We start from the raw sequence: 6000 nt of genomic DNA, 5'->3' as shown, positions 1-6000 counted from the left end.
TGATGATAATGATAATGATGATAATAGTGATAATAATAATGATGATGAAAGAGAAAGTGCATTGAAATATATTACTGACTTATCAAATATAAAGAGATAAAGAAAATATTAACAGCTTTCAGAGATATATGAAAACAGCTACAGTGTTATATAGCAACATCATCTTCATTCAATGCATGCAGTGTTGATATTCTTTATATGCAGTTATTATATAATCTATATCAGAGATACATGCAGAAAACAGATCTTTATTACTAGAGAGAATGATTGCAGTGATTCTCTGTTTTTATATTATAAAGATAAGTTATTCTCATTTCTTTCTTCTCTCTTTTCTCTTCTTCTTCAACTCATCACTAAATTCAAGCTGATATGAAAACTATTAAAACACTTCTAGAAACTCTTAAATTAAAGAGTATAGACTAATCAAATTTTAAATGCAGAAGAATCAAATTATATTCAATATTACTAATTATTCATTCTCTCTTAATAAAATCACAGTTATGTCTTTCTCTCCCCCTCTCAAACAAAATATGGCCTGTGAAAAGTGAGTATCACGCCAGGTCATAATGATTAACACAGCCTCAGCACACAGAACTGTATACACACAGTGCATGCTGAACTGAGAGACTGTGTGAGTTATAAACCAGCATCAGCATCTCAGAGAGAGCTGTGTGACATGAGAAAGCCACAACTCTTGATCATGTATGCAGAGAGTGAATTATCACAGTAAGTACATATGCATTGTATAAAAGTAACACTTTTTAGTAACACTCAGTCTCTGATATCATGAAAATAGAGTCTCTTCATGAGATCTGTTTTTATCAGAAGTCAGAGAATTTTATATTTTTCAAGACTATCTTCACCTGTCTTGTCTGTGAAATCAATAAGAAAAATCATTAATTTCAGTATTCTATTCTTGATGTCATTTAAGTGACAGCAGAGTTCATCCTGGCCACACTTTTTAAGTGTATATTTTCTAAATATTCACATTTATACAGATATATACTGATTATTTATTAGATGATGTTAAGATAATGACTCATTATAGTCATGTTATTCTCACTGTGAGAGATATATAATTGATAATAAATATTACAAAGACTCTGAGAAGTGAGTATTTTAAGAGTACTGCAGCTCTGCAATCTTGATTTTTTTTATTTTTATTTTTTATTTTTTTATTTTTCTTTTCTTTTTTTTTTTATTCATTCTGATTTTTTCTTATTTTTATTTTATTTTTTGTTTTTTGTTTTTTTTTTTTTATATTTTATATTTTTTTTATAATTAAAATTATATGAATTATGATCTGTATTCAGAAAAGTAATGATATTTGATAATACTCTCTATTAAATTTTCAACAAATGAGTACTATATTATAATATTATGTAAGTGAGAAGTGATTTCATAATCTCATTTAATATCATTCTCAATAATGAGATCAGAATGAAAATATGACTAAGAATTCAAATATATTCTTTATTCAGAACTAGATTTTTATTTGAAAAGTGAATCTGAGATCTTTAATATTTGAAATAATGTGATTTGAGATTAATGTAATAAACACAAATTATAATCAGAAGTAATACTTTTAGACAATGTGACAACTGTAAAGTTTGATTCTGGTCTCAGACACAGTCACACAGTCAGTCTAAACATAGTGCTCATTTATTGAAAATTCAATAGAGAGTGTTATTAAATATCATTACTTTTCTAAACACAGATTATAATTAATATAATTTTAATTATAAAAAAAATATAAAATATAAAAAAAACAAAAAAACAAAAAATAAAATAAAAATAAGAAAAAATCACAATGAAAAAATAAGAGAAAGAAAAAAAGAGAAAGAAAAAAAAAATAAAAGAAAAAGAAAAAAATAAAAAAAAAAAATCAAGATTGCAGAGCTGTAATACTCTTAAAATACTCACTTCTCAGAGTCTTTGTAATGTTTATTATTAACTGTATATTTCTCACAGTGAGAGTAACACAGCTGCAATGAGTTATTATCTTAATATTATCTAATAAATAATCTGTATATATCTGTATAAATATAAATAATTAGAAAATATTCACTTAAAAAGTGTGATTAAAATGAACTCTGCTATCACTTGAATAATATTAAGAATAGAATACTGAAATTTATAATTTCTCTTATTGATTTCACAGACAAGATGTGTGAAGATAGTCTTAAAGAATATAAAATTCTCTGACTTCTAATAAAAATAGATCTCATGAAGAGACTCTATTTTCATAATATCAGAGACTGAGTATTATTAAAAAGTGTTACTTTTATACAATATATATATACTTACTGAAGTGATTCACTCTCTGTGCATGTAACTGAGAATTACAGCTTTCTCACACTACACAGCTCTCTCTGAAATGCTGCTACTAACTTATAACTTATATAGTCTCTCAGTTCAGTACACACTGTATGTATACAAGTCTGCATACTGAGACTGTGTTAATTATTATAATCTGATATGATACTCACTTTTCACAGATTATATTTCATTTGATTGAGAGAGAGAAGAGAGAAATGTAACTACTATTTTATTTAAAAAGAGAGTGAGTAATTGAATTTATAGAAGATAATTTAATTTCTTCTGCATTTAAAATTTAATTAATCTATACTCTTTAATTTGAGAGTTTCTGAGAGTGTTTTAATAGTTTTCATACCAGCTTGAAATTAGTGATTGATTGAAGAAGAAAAAAGAGAGAAGAAAGAAATGAGAATAACTTATCTTTATAATATAAAAATAGAGAATTGCTGCAATTATTTACTCTAGTAATAAAGATCTGTTTTCTGCATATATCTCTGATACAGATTATATGATAACTGTATATAAAGAATATCAACAGTGCATGTATTGAATAAAGATAATATTACTATATAACACTATAGCTGTTTTCATACATCTCTGAAAGCTGTTAATATTTTCTTTAAGTCTCTTTATATTTGATAAGTCAGTAATATATTTCAATACACTCTCTCTTTTATTATTATTATTATTAGTATTACTATTATTATTATCATCATTACTATTATTACTATTATCATCATTACTATCATTATTATTATCATTATTATTATTATTATATTATTTCTAATTATCTCTTCTATCTTTATCTCTCTTTAATACTTACTGAAATTAATTATATTATCTCTCTTCAAATATTCTGTGATTCTGTGGCGTGCTTCCGCTCTCTATTCAAGTCAATTCTCTATTCAGCTCTAGCTTCTGCTTCATTTCTTGCTGTTTTCTGAAGCTTCTGCTTCTATCTTCTCCCTCTGTTCTTCTCTTTATATGCGATTACTTCTTCTATGAGAGCTTTCACTTCTTCTCTACAGAGCCTTCATTCTTTTCTTCATATGCAATTACTTCTTCTATGAGAGTATCTACTTCTTCTCTACAGAGCCTCTGTTCTTTTCTTCATAGATAATTGCTTCTTCTACAAGAGTTAATCTCTATAAAACAATCACTGTATATATAAGAGTGTACACCCATCTCTCATCTTTTAGAGAATAAGACAAGTTTTTACTCTTATATCTGACCCTACATAGCAGCATACACTACAATTTGATAGCATGTCTTGTTAAGAATCAAGTTCTTCTAGCCTCTTTAACTTTCACTCTGCTCTTGATATATGTAGCACTGATGATTGAACCAGGCTGCAGACACTGAGAATTGACTAGCTGGTAATTAATCTGATTAGTTACTCTACCTTCTTTTGACACTGCAGCTAGTGATTGATCTAGCTTGTGATTATTTAACTGTTCTATCTTCTTCAGTACCGCAGCTAGTGATTGATCTGGTCTACAGTTATTTAAATCTATCTTATTTAATACTACAGCTGATAATAGGTCTGACTAATGATCATTTGAGCATCTTCTACTTCAGAACATCATAGCACTAGTGATTGATCTAGAATGTGACCACAGTCGCAGTAAACTCATCTTCACACTCTTATACAACTTCATCAGCTCTGTCATGATAATGAAGCAGAACAGACAAATCACTCAGAGCAGCTTTCATCAGTCACTTTCTTTCACTGAACTGAACAAGTCTGCTAGTAGAATTGAATGACTCATCTGAGAATTCATCAATGAATCTGACTCAGGATGAACTTACTCACAAGCAATAGCTGAAAAGCATGCTATTATAATTGCAGAAGTCTGGTGAAACACAGACAGATGATATGAGAGTATCAAAAGCTAAGTAATACTGTACAATCATATCAAAGTGAAAGACATTCTTATGAGTGTATCAGCCAGGTGTTATAATGACATAAAAATGACTCTTAACTCTGCTTCAGTAGTGAAATAGAAGAATGTCATTGATTTCTGATTGCAGGCCTTTCACACAGATATTACAAAGAATACTAAGAAGAGGGATTCAATAGTCTCAAGCTTTCATGAATTCAATCATCAGAACCGCGCTTCTTCTGATGAAGCAGCAATACTAGATACAATTGAGAAGTTAGAACAGCTAGAAGCCTGACTGACCTGATAAGAGAGTGAGCTCAATGAATATGAACATCAGCTTGATCAGTGAAAGAAGCAGTTAAATGAGTGTATCATTCTTATTGATGAATGTGTCAGCAAACTTCAAGAGAATCTCAAATAATTGACAGATGAAAGAAGCAGATTGATGAAAGCATGAAATAGCTTCTGCACTGAGAAAGCTGTGCTCACTGCTCAAAGACAGAAGCTGAACTGTCATCAGCAGACAGACTGTTCAGCCTAGATCAACAGAACAGATATCAGAGCTGATGATCTTCTCAATGAGTCTGCATGACAATTAGATGTCTTCTTCAAGAAAGGCTTTGAATCATCTCCTAGAATCTGGCAAATGCTGACAATTTCACAGGAACTGTGTGATGCTGAAGACAGAACATGCTATCATAATCTAATAAGAGATAGAATTAATTTCCTCAGAGAAGCTGACACTGTATATTTTACTTATAACTCAGAGAGAAACTGGATGTGCAGGGACCAGGCACTCACTTATGATAATCTTGATCTTCTGCTTGATAGTGAACCCTGTTCATCTGCATAAAGTGATGATAGATCAGTGAGATTACAGACTGACAATGTCATGCTATTCAACTCAGTGAAAATGAATGTAATAATGTTTGTCAGTTACTTGGAATTCATTATCATGCAGAAGAGAGATGACACAGTTCTCTATATATTCTCTCTGTATCTGAAGAGTCAGGTGTTGGAATGACATAACAGTCTGTCTATCAAAATGAGAAAGAATATGAATGTCTTTCTTTCTATCACTATTGATGAGTTAAAATGCGAGTTTCAGCTATCAGAAGAGAAAGCTTGAATGAAAGCTCAGACTCTGTGTTTTTTCTTTGAGAAGTTGAATGAACTGTCTCTGACATTATACATCTCATGAAAGATTAACTTACTGTGAGCTGTCACAATCTCTGACTTCATTATAATAAAGAGGCTCTTGTGAAAGAATTTAGAGTTTAATCTTTTCTTAATCACATCACTCATTTCTGCTGAATGATTGAATAACTTCTGATAATGAATTAGAGACAATGAGTCAGCTGTTCAACATGTCTGAACTGATTGAAAGACTCAATTTGCTGACTACATGCATAGTTTCAGATGTTTTGAATAGAATAATAACTGCTGTCTGTATCACATCTCTCTGTCTAAGCAGACAGAAGCTACAAAGCTGTCTGTGTCTACTGCAGAGATAGCAGTGATTCTCACAAGTGCTCTCACAATGAGTAAGTTATCAATTCAGTGTATAACAGAAGAAGAAAGACTGTCAGCACTCACAGCAGAGTGCTACATCTGCAGAGGCTCTTATTACATTAATCACTGCCTCAAAAAAGAGAAGAACAGTGATTATTCAGTGAATTAAGTTGAACTGAAGAGTACTGAGAAAGATGATGACAAGCTACTGAATCTAGATCTCAGTCTAGATTCTGATAGTGAGTTGAAAAAATAATTAGTGAGACAGATACTGAGAGACTTATCT

The sequence above is a fragment of the Blastomyces gilchristii genome, assembly GCF_000003855.2.
Source record: "Blastomyces gilchristii SLH14081 genomic scaffold supercont1.10, whole genome shotgun sequence".
Taxonomy (NCBI): Eukaryota; Fungi; Ascomycota; class Eurotiomycetes; order Onygenales; family Ajellomycetaceae; genus Blastomyces; species Blastomyces gilchristii.
This window is presented reverse-complemented; position numbering follows the sequence as displayed.